At 39.2% G+C, this 16,226-nt stretch overlaps 1 long non-coding RNA gene and 1 pseudogene across 1 annotated transcript in view; one reads left to right on the forward strand and one right to left on the reverse strand.

The window, feature by feature from the left end:
• Positions 1-984: 984 nt before the first annotated feature.
• Positions 985-1,935, reverse strand: LOC123836148 (histone H3.3A-like; annotated as a pseudogene).
• Positions 1,936-2,502: 567 nt separating this feature from the next.
• The window catches only part of LOC135362102 (uncharacterized), a 57,468-nt gene continuing 43,744 nt past the window's right edge, over positions 2,503-16,226 (forward strand). Inside the window, exons 1-2 of the long non-coding RNA XR_010406503.1 lie at positions 2,503-3,437; positions 6,764-6,828. This is a non-coding gene — a long non-coding RNA (uncharacterized LOC135362102). The remainder of the gene's footprint in view (positions 3,438-6,763; positions 6,829-16,226) is intronic.

Below are 16,226 nucleotides of genomic sequence, written 5' to 3' on the forward strand. Positions count from 1 at the left end.
TGCTCAATAAATTTACCATATAAATTAATGGTAATAGCTTCTTCAATTTATGCCATTCCTGCTTTCAGGTTTCATAAGAACACTCTAGTTTCAGGTAACTAGGGAAACCTGTACTCTGACTGGGTCCTCTCTGCCCCTAGTGAAGAAACACAGAGATAGTACAAGTTTCTCCTTGGTGGCTACATTAGGTGACAGTAAGAACTTAATGTCCTGAACAAAACCCTCGAGCCCAATGTGGTCAGTTCACTGACAACCCTGAATACCTCACCCTTGAATTTCTCTCATTGAGCAGGCATTAATCAGCATGATGTAGACCAGTAACATGCTGTGGTTCTGGCAGTTTCCCAAATAAAAGGTCACTCCTAACAACAACAACAACAACAAATATATATATATATACACACACACATATATGTATAATAGATATAAAGGTAAATATATATGATATATATATTCTTTTAAATTTAAAGGGAATTTTCCCTTATGACATTATAACATTTACTTTTTATAGTTTAATGTATTTTAAAACAAACTCACAGGAACAGCACAGAAGACAGACAACATTAAAAACATATACTTGCATGTAAGACAACCTAGAAAAGTATAGTGAATGGATGGATCTGCTGTATGATAAAAATGCCACAAACACCATTTAGTTGCTGTCAGTAAGACATTTACTTGTTTAAAAAAATCCAAATGCTGCCATTGTCCAGAAAAATGTAACAGGTTTATTTATAATTGTTATAAAGTTGAACAGCTGAAACGTGTTCACTGGAACATTTTGACTTGCATTAATGCTTTATGTCCCCGCATTTATATTAAAAATTCACACCCAAATGAAAATGGAAAAACTGCCAACACCTGATTTCTGTCCCTTATTTTTCCACTTGCAGTCATATACTTAGGTACCTCTTGACCCTGTGGGAAAAAAGTAACGTTCAGAACTACCAGTAACAGGGAGAATTTCTTTTCTTTTTAAAGAATGAAATGTTTTGCATCACAGTGGATTCTTAAGCACGTTCTGCACGTATGCTGCACGCTAGATGGATGTCTTCTGGCATAATTGTGACACGTTTGGCATGGATAGCGCACAGGCTGGTGTCTTCAAAGAGGCCCACCAGAGAGGCCTCGCTTGCCTCCTGCCAAGCACCAATAGCTGCCCCTCTGGAAGCACAGATCTGTTTTGAAGTCCTGAGCAATTTCTCGCACCAGATGCTGGAAAGGAAGTTTGCGGATCAGAAGTTGAGCGGACTTCTGCTAACGTCTCATTTCACGGAGTGCCACAGTCCCGGGCCCATAACGACGAGGTTTCTTCACCCCTCCAATAGAGGGCGCACTCTTGCGGGCGGCTTTTGTAGCCAGTTGCATCCTCGGTGCTTTACCACCGGTCGATTTGCAGGCAGTCTGTGCTTTCTAGGAGCCGTGGTACAGGGACCTCCTTACTTACCACCCTTCTCCTTCGGCTGGGCTGGAGCTCGGCGGGCTAGAGGCGGGGCGGCGGCGGCTGCAAACACAATTGAAAGCATAACATTTACTTTTTAAAAATTACCTTAAGTAGAGCTGTATGAATTTAGCAACGAATATATGACACTCTGTATTTACACTTTTTTAAAAGTCCTGTGTTTTTTGCAAAATTGATCAAGATTTGCCACTGTTGTCTTTGCTCAGGACTGATATTCCCCATAGCTCCCGGTTTCACTACCACTAATTATACATGGGTTGTGGATGATTCTGCTGTTCCCTATGGCATGAAGACAGAAAGGGCTCCAGGGGTGAGAAAGCACATCTCAGATTCTTCATCCTTTTCTCCTGTGCTTTCTCTCACAAGTGCTTTTGCCTGGCATCTCAAGATTTAGAAACTCACTACCCGGTAGAAAAAGTAACACCCACCACCAGATCAACAATTAATTCAGAGCCACCCACTGAGTGAATCATAGCATTTCTAGCAGTTTCACTCAATGGGGCTTCACCTCTGGCTTGAGCTAATAGCTGGGAGGGAGTCCAAGAAGAGAATGAAGAAAGGAAAGGAAGATTTCCTTGCAAGGACTGCCAGGCAGGGTCAATGCATCCTTAAAATTGCGCATTTAAAATGATTAGTATTTGAAGGGGAAAATGTCTGATTCTTCCTCTTTTTTTACCATTCCGAAATTTTTAGTCTGGGCTCTTTATTCCTCTCCTTTTAGATCCATGAAACACCACACATTTATCCAGAGAAGGCTGGGACACGGGTCAAAGCTGACGGCCTGCTTCGGGCATATTGGACACCAGCTCTAAGTCCAATGTGCCTGATCGGCCGCAGCAGCTTCAGCTTAAGTGAGGGGCATCTTCTAAATCAGGGCTTCCCGAGGGCACAGGAGAAACCAAGGATAAAGATAGTCCCTTTTTCAAGGCCTCTTTCTGAGCATATTAGAAATGTCTGAAACGGAGACAGGCTCGGGTGCTATTAGATTTAAGGCCCGGTGCCCTCTCTGGTCTCAAGGAGATCCTTAAAAATGGGCCATTAGCAGAGAGTACTTGCAAGGCTCCAGGGGGAAAGGCACTCCAAGTAAAAAGGATTATGCTACTTAACAGGCACATTTTGCACATTCCAAGAGGCTGGGGGTGAGGAGGGAGCATTGCTGAGTGCCTCGGTTGCATGTATTATGGCATATAAATGTCACTGTAGTCAGGTTACAGCCGGCAAAGCCTGAATTAGACCCACATGCATTAGCTATTGGAATTGTTTGGAGTCCCTGAGCAGAAAATAAAGTGCTCCCTGGGCATATGGATGTTGGAAACAGTGATGGGTGAAATCAGTTGAAGGCTCTGAGTTGGTGGGTGGGAAGGGTCCCTAACCTGTGGCAGATACAGTTAGGCCTCAGGTGGCACACTTCAGAGGGGGTGTTGCCCCATCCCATGACAGGGAAGGCGGACTAGTGTATTTACAGCGCTCAGCAACTTCAGGATCTCTTCTCTTCCTAGTGCAGCAATTTTCTGTATATGGTCTCTGGAGCTAGACTGCCTGTATTTGAATTAAGGTTTCATTATTACAGCTTTTCTATCTCCGATAATGGAACAATCTAGTTTCTTCATGTTGGTTTTGATAATGTGTTACTTGAACTTGCTCAGCAAATGAAGCTTGCTTGCTGTCCTCTAGAAACACACTGAAATGCAACACTTACCTTAACATCTTTGCCAAAGACTTGATCAAAAAGACGCAATGCTCTGTGACCTTGGCGAGTCTTTGAGCCTGTCTCGTTGTAAGAACCATGTTAATAATACTACAGTTGTTGTGAGACTATAACAGGACTATATTTTTTTAATCTAGAAAAACAAAATGTCCTCTAAAAGTTGCTGGAAGTCTACTGTCTCTAGAAGTAGGGGAGCCACCCATACACCTTTGGAGATTTCCTTTGTATTGAGAAAAATACCAGAATGGACACCTTCAGTAATGAAAGGTAAATATCCAGTACAAATACATATAAACATTGCATATACCAATGCATTTAATCTTCCAACATTGGGAATATAAGTTCTATTTAACAAATATTTATATAGCACTTATGTACTGGGTATTAATCTAAGTGCTTTGCAAATTTAACCCATTTAATCTTCATAACAACGCATATGACAAATGTGAACTAAAATTACTTGCTCAGAGTCACACAGCTATTAGAGAGTAGAGCCAGGATTCATACTCAGGTAGTCTAGCATCGGAATCTGTGCACCTGATCACTCTGCCAGGCCCCCGACCCTGAATGTGGTGTTTGCACCATAGCCTAGCGTCTAGGAAAGCGCCTGGGCCACAGCAGGCAATCAAATATACTGAAAGGATGGATATAAGCCTGACTGCCTGCACCATTCTAGAACACTCTGCATAATGACAAATTCAATCCTCTCAACAACCCTGTAATATATAAGTACTATTATTAGAGTGAGCATATAATTTATCACCAGAATCAGGACACTATTACTAATTATAGCCAAATAACAAACATAAGACAGGACTGTCACAGACAAACTAGGACATATGATGACCTGAATTATTATTATTATTACTATTACTATTATTATTACACCAGTGATGAAACTGAAGCACAGGGAAGTCAATTAATTTGTCCAAGATCACACACGGGTAAGTGATGGTGTCAGGGTTGGAAGCCCAATATTCAGATTCTAGAGTCTTCAGTAGTGACTCTGCCACAGGGAAGTGAGACAGAGGTGGAGTGTTTTCCTTAATGTCACACAGACAGTCCCAGACCCCATGCTATTTCTATTCATATACTCCCTCTTCTAAGGTATTTGTACCAGAGATAATTCCTGAGTCTCATTTGTCCTCCAAACCACCTTTGAAAAAAAAAGTTCTCTCCAGGAAACAAACAAACATGGGGATTTGCTTTGCTAAAACTTTGGGGAAACACTCAAGTGATATTTATTAAGTTTTCATTTATAGATTTTTGCATTTCCAGACATCTTTCTGTTATTGATTTCTAGTTGAATTCCATTATGGTCAGAGAGCACACTTGGTATGATTTCAGTTCTTTTAAATGTGTTAAGATTCTTCTGGCCCAGATAATGGTTTATCTTGGTGAATATTTCTTGTGACTTGAAAAGATTGTGTATTCTGTTAGGATTGGGGAAGAGTTTTCTCTCTCGGGTAATTCCATCAACTCTTGCTTCATGCAATCTGAAGCCCTATAATTAGGTACATACACAGTTATGATTGTTATGTTGTCTTGGTGAATTAATCTTTTATCATTGTATAGTATCACTCCTTGGTAGTAACCCTTCTTCTGAAATTTACTTTGTCTGATATCGGTGTAAGTTCTCAAGCTTTCTTTTGATTAGTGTTTGCATGGTATATCTTTATCCGTCCTTTACTTTTAACCTATGTATGTGTCATATTTAAAATGGGTTTCTCGTAAATAGCATATAGTTGGGTCTTGTTTATTCAACCTGACAGTATTAATTAATATGTTCAGGCCATTTATATTTAATGTAATTATTGACATGTTTTTCATTTCTCTGTTCCTCTTTTCTGCCTTCTTTTGGATTATTAGAAACATTTTTTTGTACTCCATTTTAACTTATCTATTGGCTTTTTGACTATATCTGTTCATATTTTCCCCTTTAATAATTGCTCTAGAATTATATATACATTTTTAAACGTATGCAATTTAGAGTTAATATTTACCAGTCTAAGTAAAATATAGAAGCCTTGTAACTATATATATATATGTAATATATATATATACTTCTTTTAACTCCCCTTCAATTGACCTTTATGTTATAGTTGTCATTTCTAATACATGCGTATATATTGAAAACCCCACCAGATAATGTTATAATTTTTGGTTTCAACAGTCACACATATTCCAAAGAACTCAAGAAGAAAAAAATGATCTTTTATGTTTATATATAATATATTTCATATTTATATGAACAGATAGTTACCATTTGTGTTGCTCTTTTCACTCCTGAAGATACATATTTCCTTCTGGGATCCCCTCTCTTCAGCCCAAAGAACTTCTCACAATTCTTTTAGAGTAGGGCTGCTGGAGACAAATTCCATTAGTTTTTCTCCTTTGAGAATGTCTTTTATTTCAGCTTCATTGTGGAAGGTAATTTTTTCAGGCTATAAAGTTCTAGGTTGACAATTCTTTTCTTTGATCACTTTAAATATGTTCCTCCATTGTCTGTGGCTTCTGATGAGAAAAACTTCTTGGTTTTCTGATGAGAATCCCATATTGATCCCCCCTGTATGTAATGTGTCCTTTTTCTCTAGCTGCTTTTAAGATTTTTTTTTTTTCTTTTTTACAGCAATTTGACTATGAAGTGTCTAGGAATGGTTGTGTGTTAATTTATCCTGTTTGGGGATGGCTGAGCTTATTGAATCTCTAAATGTATGTCTTTCACCAGTTCTGAGTTTTCAGCCATCTCTTTCCTTCAAAATTTTTGTCTAAGCCAAATTTTTCACCTCTTCTTCTGGGACTTCAAGGAAACATGTGTTCAACCTTTTGACAGGTTTCTGAATCTGTTTAATTTTTTTTCAGTCTTTTTTTCCTCTGCTCTTTAGAGTAGATAATTTCTATTGATGTACTTTCAAGTTCACCGGTTCTTTTCTCCATCCTGACATTAAGCATATCCAGTGAATTTTTAATTTCTGATACTATATTTTTTAGTTCTGAGGTTTACATGGCTTCTGTATCTCTGCTGAGGACTTTTATCTTTCCATACATTTCAAGTATGTTTACTTTAACTCATGCTTATGCTCATGGAACATAGTTATAATAGCTGTGTTAGCCCAGTCAGGTTGACTGGATAAATAAACTTTGTCTCATTTAAGATTCCGTAATTTGTAATCCCTTTGTTATAGCAACTAAACTTATATCCAAACAAATATATCCATTGACTTGAAGAGATATATATGAAATATAATTAAGTGGAAAAAAAATCAAATTGCTGGGCAATATGTACACTATGATCCTATATTTGTAAATATCAAACCACGAAGTAACCCATACATATTTGTGCATATTTATAAGGTTCTACATCAACTATTAACTTCGGTTACCTCAGGTGTGAAGAATGGAGAAAAGTTGAGAGGATTAATATTTGGTTTTATACATTTGGCTTGTACTTTTAATGAACAAATATTATTTTTGTAACTAAATTAAACATTAAAAATTTGTATTTGATTATAAATTAGTAATTAGCAATTATTCTTTATTATTTGTTATTACTTAGTAATTTTTTAAATAAAACATTAAAAATTCTTTTTTAGGTCCTGATATGCTCTATAAGTGAAGAAGTTCATGGATGAAGAAGGTCATGGATGATACAGAGATAGTGAGTAGATTCTCTAAAGAGCTTGGTAGGGGCGCCTGGGTGGCTCAGTTGGTTAAGCGACTGCCTTCGGCTCAGGTCATGATCCTGGAGTTCCGGGATCGAGTCCCACATCGGGCTCCCTGCTCAGCAGGGAGTCTGCTTCTCCCTCTGACCCTCCTCCCTCTCATGCTCTCTGTCTCTCATTCTCTGTCTCACAAATAAATTTTAAAAATCTTAAATAAAAAAAAAAAAGAGGGCGCCTGGGTGGCTCAGTTGGTTAAGCGACTGCCTTCGGCTCAGGTCATGATCCTGGAGTCCCTGGATCGAGTCCCGCATCGGGCTCCTTGCTCGGCAGGGAGCCTGCTTCTCCCTCTGACCCTCTCCCCTCTCATGTGCTCTCTCTCATTCTCTCTGTCTCAAATAAATAAATAAAATCTTAAAAAAAAAAAAAAAAGAGCTCGGTAGAATGAAAAAGGCTGGAGCAGCTCCTGGAGCCATTAGTTCAGGTCTTCAAGCCCCATACCAAAGAGGTCAGAGGAAATGCTGGTCATACTCTTCTCAGCCTATGTTTTCCCAATGCCAGAACCATCTTGGGCACTGAGTCCACCTCAGTGATAAGGGGAATAATCCTCAATAGAGAGCAATTAGCCTGGATAATGGAAAGAGATGTGCTAATATTTTGGAAGAAGAGAGGAGAGGATATGTGGCTGTGATGGGCAACTATCATGTAACAAAATAACCTCTGAGCTTGGAGTCAAAAGATCTAGCATCAAATCCCAGCTGCCAGTTATCATCTGTACAAACTTGGGCAATTGCTTAACCTATCTTAACCTCAGCCTCTTTACCTCTTAAATGGGAATAATTACACCCATCATATAAAGTTGTGAAAATTAAATAAGACACGAGAGCCCACAATGTTGGTTTGTTGAGGTTGCTCTTTGTTCACATAAGTCTTGCCATTGAAATTAATGGTTATTAATAAGCTTGTTCCATTTCCTGTTTGATGACAATCCAAATAGCTTCATAGACATAGGTTTAATCATAAGGAATTCATGGACATGGTTGTATTTTGAAATGAAGTTTCACAGGCATTTATTTTTTATTTTTATTTTTGAAGATTTTGTTTATTTATTTGAAGAGAGAGAGAGCACAAGCAGGGGGAACGGGAGAGAAAGAAGCAGGCTCTCTCCTGAGCAGAGAGCCCAACTCGGGGACTCAATCCAGGAACCCTGTGATCATGACCTGAGCCGAAGGCAGACACTTAACCCACTGAGTCACCCAGGAGCCCCTCATAGGCATTTAAAAACATTACTTACTTTTCATGCATCCATTATGCAGACTCTTGGACAAATGTAATATTGGACAAATCATTGAACCTCAATTTCTTCTTCTGTAATTCGGGACTAATATTTTCTGCCCTACTTATCGCATAGGATCACTGCATTTCTAAGTATGATATGCAGTTTATGAAAGACATTTGTAACATGAAAATGCTAAACAAAGATAAGATGTTAGTTTTTAGGGGCGCCTGGTGGCTCAGTCGTTAAGCCTTCGGCTCAGGTCATGATCCCAGGGTTCTGGGATCAAGTCCCGCATCGGGCTCCCTCCTTGGCAGGAAGCCTGCTCTCCCTCTCCCACTCCCACTGCTTGTGTTCCTGCTCTCACTATCTCTGTCTCTGTCAAATAAATAAATAAAATCTTAAAATAAAATAAAATAAATAAATAAAATAAAAATAGTATTTTATTTTTATCACAAAGAAAACAGGAAAATAAAAGTAAAAAAAAGAAAAAATCACTTAAATTTTCTAACAAACACAACTGCCATTAATATTTAATTGATTTCCTTTATGTTATTTTTCAATACATAATATTTTTAAAATAATTTTAATCATATTCAATTTATAATTCTATATCCTTTCACTTGTCTTATAATAAGCACTTTCTATGACATTATATATAATTGTAAAATTTTCTTTTTTTTTAAAGATTTTATTTATTTATTTGACAGAGAGAGCATAAGTAGGCAGAGCTGCAGGCAGAGGGAGAAGGAGAGGGGGGAGCAGACTCCCCGCTGAGCAGAGAGCATTGAGAGCTCAATGTGGGGTTCCATCCCAGGACTCTGGGACCATGACCTGATCTGAAGGCAGACATTTAACTGACTGTTACCTATTTTTCTCAAGGGAAGTATTGTCAGTATCTTTGTGTACCTTCCCAGAACACAGACTATGAGTTTGTTCTTCAGAAGGGAATTTGTAATGTTTGCAATTTTCCTATGAAGAATGTCTCTATTAAAAGACTGTACTGGTTATTTAAAAAAATATTTCTATTAAGGAAAAAAAATCTCACCCATCGTGTCTGAGAGTTAAGACTGAGTGCTTCTAGTTCACATTTTCTGTCCCAAAGAAAGCAATGAAAGCCTTCAGAACACCTTCCCTTTTTGGAACAGTCGCCTGCTCCCCTTGGCAATTCGGTGGCCTAGAGTGGGGACAGCCCCATCCCTTTGTGACCTGCCCCCATATGCCCGGGGTTCTGGTGCTCTGGACTGTTTGGATAATTAAGACACGCCCCTTCAGGCAGAGGTGCCGAAGCAGTACAGATGACCTCGGGGTCACGTTCAGTCTTGGATTTTGTCAACAAAAAAAGGACAGTAGCATCCTTTGTCCATCCTGTGTCTCAGAGTGTCCTGACACTCTAGTTTCTTCATAAATAATAATGACAACGATGATGACAATGATGAAGGGTCTGTCCCAGGCAATCAAGACACCTTCAATTTTGACAGATCATAAAACAGTCTTTTCTAAAACCACTAAGACTTGTTTTCTGTCTTGAGTTATACAGATGATTGAAACTCTGGCCAATGGCAAGCTGGTCCCTCCCTCATTTTTTCCCAACTTCCTTAAGCAAAACCAACAGTCAGCATATATCACAAGTTTCCTGCAAGAAGTTGATTACTCTGATTAGTTCCCCCCCCCCCCAGTTGTCACAGGAAGCATGGTTATCACAGGAAATTTCATAGCTGAATTCTGTCTTCAAAAATTTATTTAAATCAAGCATTTGTGGTTTCCAACAGTGACAGTAGGAAGTGGGGTAACCCAAGCTCTCTCTACCCAACCGCATCATGGTATTAATGCCCTTTGTTCCAAATCATGAAAATGGGCTGGTGGACCCTCCCAGTGGCAAATCAGGGGGATCAAATTCTGAACTTGGGACATGGCTAAGACATCACTGTCCCCTAGATCAATGTATTTTATCAAGGAACTATCATACCCTCCTTTTAAAAAAGCATATGCCTTAAAAGATTATTAAAATGGCAAATTGTATGTTATATATTTTACCAGAATAAAAAAAGTCATATCGGACAAAAAAACTTTACCCAGAAGTTCCTGTTCCCAGATGAATAGAATATCAAAGAAAGAACTTTAGAGATCCCCTAAACATTTTGTTTGTTAAAGAAACAAGCAAACAAACAAAAATCTGGATTGTTAAGCACTTACTCTATTCATTTATACCCTAACTTATTTCATAAAGAGTTTAAGGGCAACTTAAAAACTACATAAAATATAGTAAGGCAATATATATATATATATTTTTTAAAGATTTTATTTATTTATTTGAGAGATAGCAAGAGCAGGAACACAAGCAAGGGGGAGTGGGAGAGGGAGAAGCAGGCTTCCTGCGGAGTGGGGAGCCCAATGCGGGGCTCGATCCCAGGACCCTGGGATCATGACCTGAGCCGAAGGCAGACGATTAACCAACTAAGCCCCCCAGGTGCCCCCAGTAAGGCAATATAAAATAGAATTAACATAAGAACTTTTAGGGAAAAAAAGATAGAAACCATGATAATTTTCAAAGATTATTTTCAAAATAATTTGGTAACTTCAAAAATGATATTTTCAAAGTAAGGTAGAATCATGACATAAATACAGTTATAAAGTGAAAATGTGTTATTTTATTCATGAAATTGGGAAGAGTCTCACAACCAGTTTAAAGGAGAAGTTGAAAAAATGAAATATCTTTAAAGTAGGAATATTGAAATGAATGCACAAATAGAGGCAAAACTGACCCCTTTCACTGTAGGAGAAGGAAGTCAATTGAACCTCTACTAGACTGGATGGAATTTGCATGTCTATACACAGGAATTATTCCGCATTGTTCTCAGTAATCTACAATTTACAAAGTTACAAAATGGCTTCCATGTCACTGGAATCACATAACATCCAGAGGGGTGTCCTCTAGAGTATAAACAATGTATAATTTCCAACCAAACACAAATTTTTCCTTACACATTCAAAGTGCCAAGAACGAAGCTAATACAAAAATACATACCAGGCTGGAATAGGATGGAAAGAAATTTGTTTTCTTTTTTGTTTTGTTTTGTTTTGTTTTGTTTTGTTTTGTTTTTAAGAAATTTGTTTTCACAAAGTACTTGAAAACCAAATGACCGCAAATCTACAGTTACTGGCACTTTGCCTCATGGTTTTTGGTTGTTTTGTTTGTTTGTTTGTTTGTTTGTTTTTTGCCTCAGAATCCAAATGAGAAGTTGATTTGTAAACCCAATCCATGAATTTTATTTCTCTCCTAATCCCTGTAATATCCCATATGTGTCATGATCTTTTGTGATAGTATTATGGTAAATACTTCAGGGTAGAAACATTTTTTCAGCTGTGTTTCTCCCTTTATCATTTTGAATGTTTTCATCTATTTGCCCAGTTTATTCTTTTCATTATTTAAAATAAAGACTGAGAATGTGATGTGCCTGTGACACTAATGAACTTGCATGAGCTCTTGCATTTGGGGAATTGTAGATTCTTGAGGACATTCAGCAGCATCAAGCTATTGGCAAAAAAGATGAAATTTAAACCTACCTTTAACACTGGGGACTGCGTGGCTCAGTCAGTTAAGGGACCGACTCTTGATTTCGGTTCAGGTCATGATCTCAGGGTCCTGGGATTGAGCCCCCAATCGAGCTCCATCCTGGGCATGAGCCTGCCTAAGATTCTCTCTCTCCCTTTGCCCCCTCCCTGCCCCGCTCGTTCATGTGTGCTCTCTCAAATAAATAAATATATCTTTAAAAAAATAAAATAAAACTCACTGTAGCCATCTTCTAGGGGTCTTGGGAGAAGCTATAAATTAAGAGTCAACAAAAATTCATTGGACGTGAGCCCCAGCAACTGCCCTTACACCATAGTTCAAAGTCGTAAGGTGAGACCTTCTGTTGGCTAGGGTCTACTCCAACCCTCCCTTCAGTTTATTCAGCAAAACAATTGTATGTAACAGACCAAACCACTCCTCAGAAAATTCAGGTCAGGGGAGAACCCAACACCCTAAAATTACTCAAAGAGCATTTAAGCTCAGAAGATGAATAGTTTGTCCTTGTTACTCAAATTAAATTATGACTCTGGACCCCCATCCTATCCACCAGGCAAATAGATTTTTCCCTTTTCTGGAGACGTCCCTCCTCGGACCACTTCAAGAAACTTTAGGGATGTTTATTTAATACAATACAGTTGCAACCATCCTGAGGAAGAAAAAAAGGGAAAACTGGCTTGTCAGAAATTCAATTCTTTTTAGCTGGTGCTATTTACTGCCACTAGGTGTCGCTATTGAAACCTGAGGTATCCACCCAACAATGGTCCAATTCACTTTTTCTTGTTGTGTTAAGATTTAAAAAAACAGATTGAAGAATGTAAATTTAAATGTAAAATCCTGTTGTTAAATGTCAAGATATAATGAGGTAATAATTTACAAGAGAAATTTGAACATCCAAGTACATGTATTACCTGTTGTTGTCATCTATCTGCTCCAGATCTGGGACCCTTTCCAATTTACACCCCAGGTATTAGTGAAGCCGTTGAGGAAGGAAGGGAGCATACATCCTGGAATCCAAAAGCTTTGAGTAACTGGGCTATTTGTTTTGGGATTCATCTGGACTCTTGCATCATCACTTTTTTTCTGTTCTACTGAATCATTCCTATCAGCAAATAAACATGCTACAATATCTCCCATTTTTTTAAAAAGTCCACCCTTTGGCCCCAGATCACCTCCAGTTTGTCTGATTTCTCTGCTTCTATTCAGAGGAAAATTCAAGAGTTGATTATATTCACAGTCTCTACTTGCTCTCCTCCCATTTTCTTTCCCATCAGGTTTTATTCCCACTATGTGCCCTGAAAAACTCTTTTCCCTCATGTTGCCAAATCCAATGTTGGGTTGACTCACAGTCTTCATCAATCTTGATTGTAATTGCCAGGGTTGGTCACGCTCTACTTCTTGCTGAAACCCTCTCATCTCTGGCTTGCACTCTTCTGACTTGCCTCTGACTTCCCTGGCCTCTCATTAGTCTTGGCTGAACTCCCCCTCACCTTCATGATACCTCACTGGGGAGTGCTGGGCCATGGACATCTTCTCTAGCCAAGCCCACTCCCTACGTGATCTCGCCCAGCCCAGTGGCTTTGGATGCCATCTATACACTATGATTCCCAAATTAATATCTCATCCCTGACCTCTCCTTCAGCCCCAGCCTCCATATTTAGCTGCCCATTTGACATCTCCACTGTCATCTAACAGTGTCTCAAGTTTAGCCTATCAATAACTCTTACCTTTCCCTTCAAAGCCTGCTCCTCCTCAAGTCTTACCCATTTACATAAAAAGCATCTGTATTTACCCAGTTGCTCAGGTCAAACACTGTAGAGTCATTCTATACTCTTTTCTCCCAGATTCCATCACCAAATTCAACCCAACCCAACAGCAACTCCTATTGGCTTCAGCTTCAAAAGAGATAATTTCTCACCATCCCTGACGTGTTTTTTTTTTTTGAAGTAGTGTTGTTGGGGTCCAGAGCTGACAGCCAAGAAAGAATTCTTGAGACATCTTTGGTGCAAAAAGATGGTTTTATTAAACCCCGGGGACAGGACCCGTGCGCAGAAAGAGCGGCACTGGGGTCATGAGGAGTAGTCCATTATAGACTTTCAAGTTGGGAGGGAGTTAGGGACAGAACAAACTTCCAAGGTATTTCGGAAACAAGTTTTCAAGGACCCTGAGGGGCCTAGCTATTGTGAGGAAAGGTCATTTATTACTGTTTAGTAAACTCTCAGTCATGAGACCCTTCAGATATATATCAGTGCGCTATATGCTTGGAGGATGATTCCTAACATGTCTCTTGGAGAGGGTGGGGGGGAGATAAAGAAAAAGGGAGCTTCCAAAGGAATTTCTATATGTTAAAGTAGACTTACAGAATCCTGGATTGTCTTTTGCCCTCAGCAAGGTATTAACATCGAGGCAGCTGAGTCCCTAGAGGAATGTCACTCTGCCTATTTCAAGGACTTGTCCATCGGCTGTAAGTAGTAAGGAAATTTAATAATTTTTCTTCTGCCTTTGTTTCCCACATCAGTCAGGACTTTGCTGAGGGTTTTATCTCCAGACCTATAGCTGAGATAGAAAGGCCAGTCGATAGATATTTATCACAGCAATGAATGGAAGGGCAGCTGGCTATAAGTGGGGACAGACTGTTGGAATTGGAATTTAAGGCTCTGTCGGGATATACTGATCTGGATTGTTAACCAGAGCATTACCTGGTGGTGACCTATATTGTGCCTGGGCCTCTGAAGCCAGTCAGTCATCTTATGTATTCCCCAGGTACTCTCTTAGTGCCACTCACAAATGTTTACAACATTTATTTACTTACTTATTTTTAACATTCTATTTTTTAGTAATCTCTATACCCAACGTGGGGCTTGAACTCATAACCCCGAGATCAAGAGTCTCATGCTCTACTGACTGAGCCAGCCAGGTGCCCCAAATGCTTCCAACATTTATTTATTTATTTTTAAAGATTTATGTATTTATTTATTTGAGAGAGAGAGAGTGCATGCACAAGCATGATCAGGAGAGGAGCAGAGGGAGAGAGACAAGCAGACTCCAAAGTGAGTGGGATGCAGGGCTTGAGCCCACGACCCTGAGATCATGACCTGAGCTGAAACCAAGAGTTGGAAGCCCAACTGACTGAGCCAGCCAGGCACCCCAAATGCTTCCAACATTTTAATCCTATCAAAAACTGACACTTCCAACAGCCTACCAGCATCCACGATTAGGACAGCATCTTACAAAACATCCTTACAAAATCAATGAAATTTATTGCATTTAGATATTTAGTTATTGTTAATAGTCAATTGAAAACCATTTTAATTGATTTTCTTATAAATACAATTGTGTTTGATATGATTTACAAACCCATTGATAATATCCCTTAAACTATCACCCCAAACATTTTCAAAGCTTCCTGTCTGGGGTAAAAATGATCCCTACAAATGGGCCAAACAGTCATCTGCTACCCTTTTTCCATCCACTGTCTGATCATCTGTCTGCTCAGGTCAAACACTGTAGAGTCATTCTATACTCTTTTCTCCCAGATTCCATCACCAAATTCAACCCAACCCAACAGAAACTCCTATTGACGAGGCCGATTTCACCACTGGTATCTGTTGACCCTATCGTCTGATATGATCCCTGGCCATCCAAGTAAAAGGTTTTGATGAGCTGAACCATTGATGAGCTCATAATTGCTGGTCTACCATCATGCCTCTGGGTCCTGGGTCACTCAGAAAAAGACGTATCTGTCTCCTGGCTCACTCTGGGTGCTCCAGGCCAACACTAGAGTCCTTTAATGACATAGCTCTTCAGGTGTAAACACACACATCATGGCCAGGGTGGCTGGGTCTACAGAAGGTTACTGACTGCAGCCCCAGAATGTCCTCAGGAATCTTCTCTACCCTGACCTCTGCATCTTGGGGTTCACAGTTGAGGGAGCCCTTTCTTTTCATATCTGTTTCTTCATCTGTTTCATATCTGTGACCTTCCTTGGGGTAAGGGAACTTGCCCATTATCACATAACCATCAGTGTTTTTAGGCAATATCAAATAAGCCAAAAAAGCAAAAATGACAAAAAGTACAAACTACTTTTACTTGTTTGAAGAGAGGGAGTCACCATTAACCTACAAATGTGTAACTTTGAAGTAAGGTAGTGTGACCTCATGGCCAGAAGACAAGCAACAAAAATTAACTATTGCACCTAGCTTGTTCTTTTGGAAAACAAGTAAATAAAAATGTAGGTGGTTCTTAACCTTTTAGATTATGCGCTAATTACACAGTTGTTAAAAGGGTAAAGGAAAAAAAATCTCTTGGGTAAAGCTTCCTGCCAGGGTGTGAGATGGCATGAGGTCGGGGGTGGGGGGCAGGAGAAGCAGGACTCTGTCATAAAATGACATTGTGAAGGAGTTAGTGCAATTAAATGTCAATTTGTGCTCTTTGTTCCTGCCTAAGGAGCCTTTAGAAGTCCTTTCTATCCACTTGCTTTGAAACCTTTGCTCTGCTCCTTCCAGTTTAGCACCGCAACATTTTTAAAAGACAGAAGGACAATTTAAAGG

The sequence above is a fragment of the Mirounga angustirostris genome, unplaced genomic scaffold (assembly GCF_029215605.1).
Source record: "Mirounga angustirostris isolate CCGP_5_RB_7025 unplaced genomic scaffold, mMirAng1.0.hap1 SCAF_12, whole genome shotgun sequence".
Lineage (NCBI taxonomy): Eukaryota > Metazoa > Chordata > Mammalia > Carnivora > Phocidae > Mirounga > Mirounga angustirostris.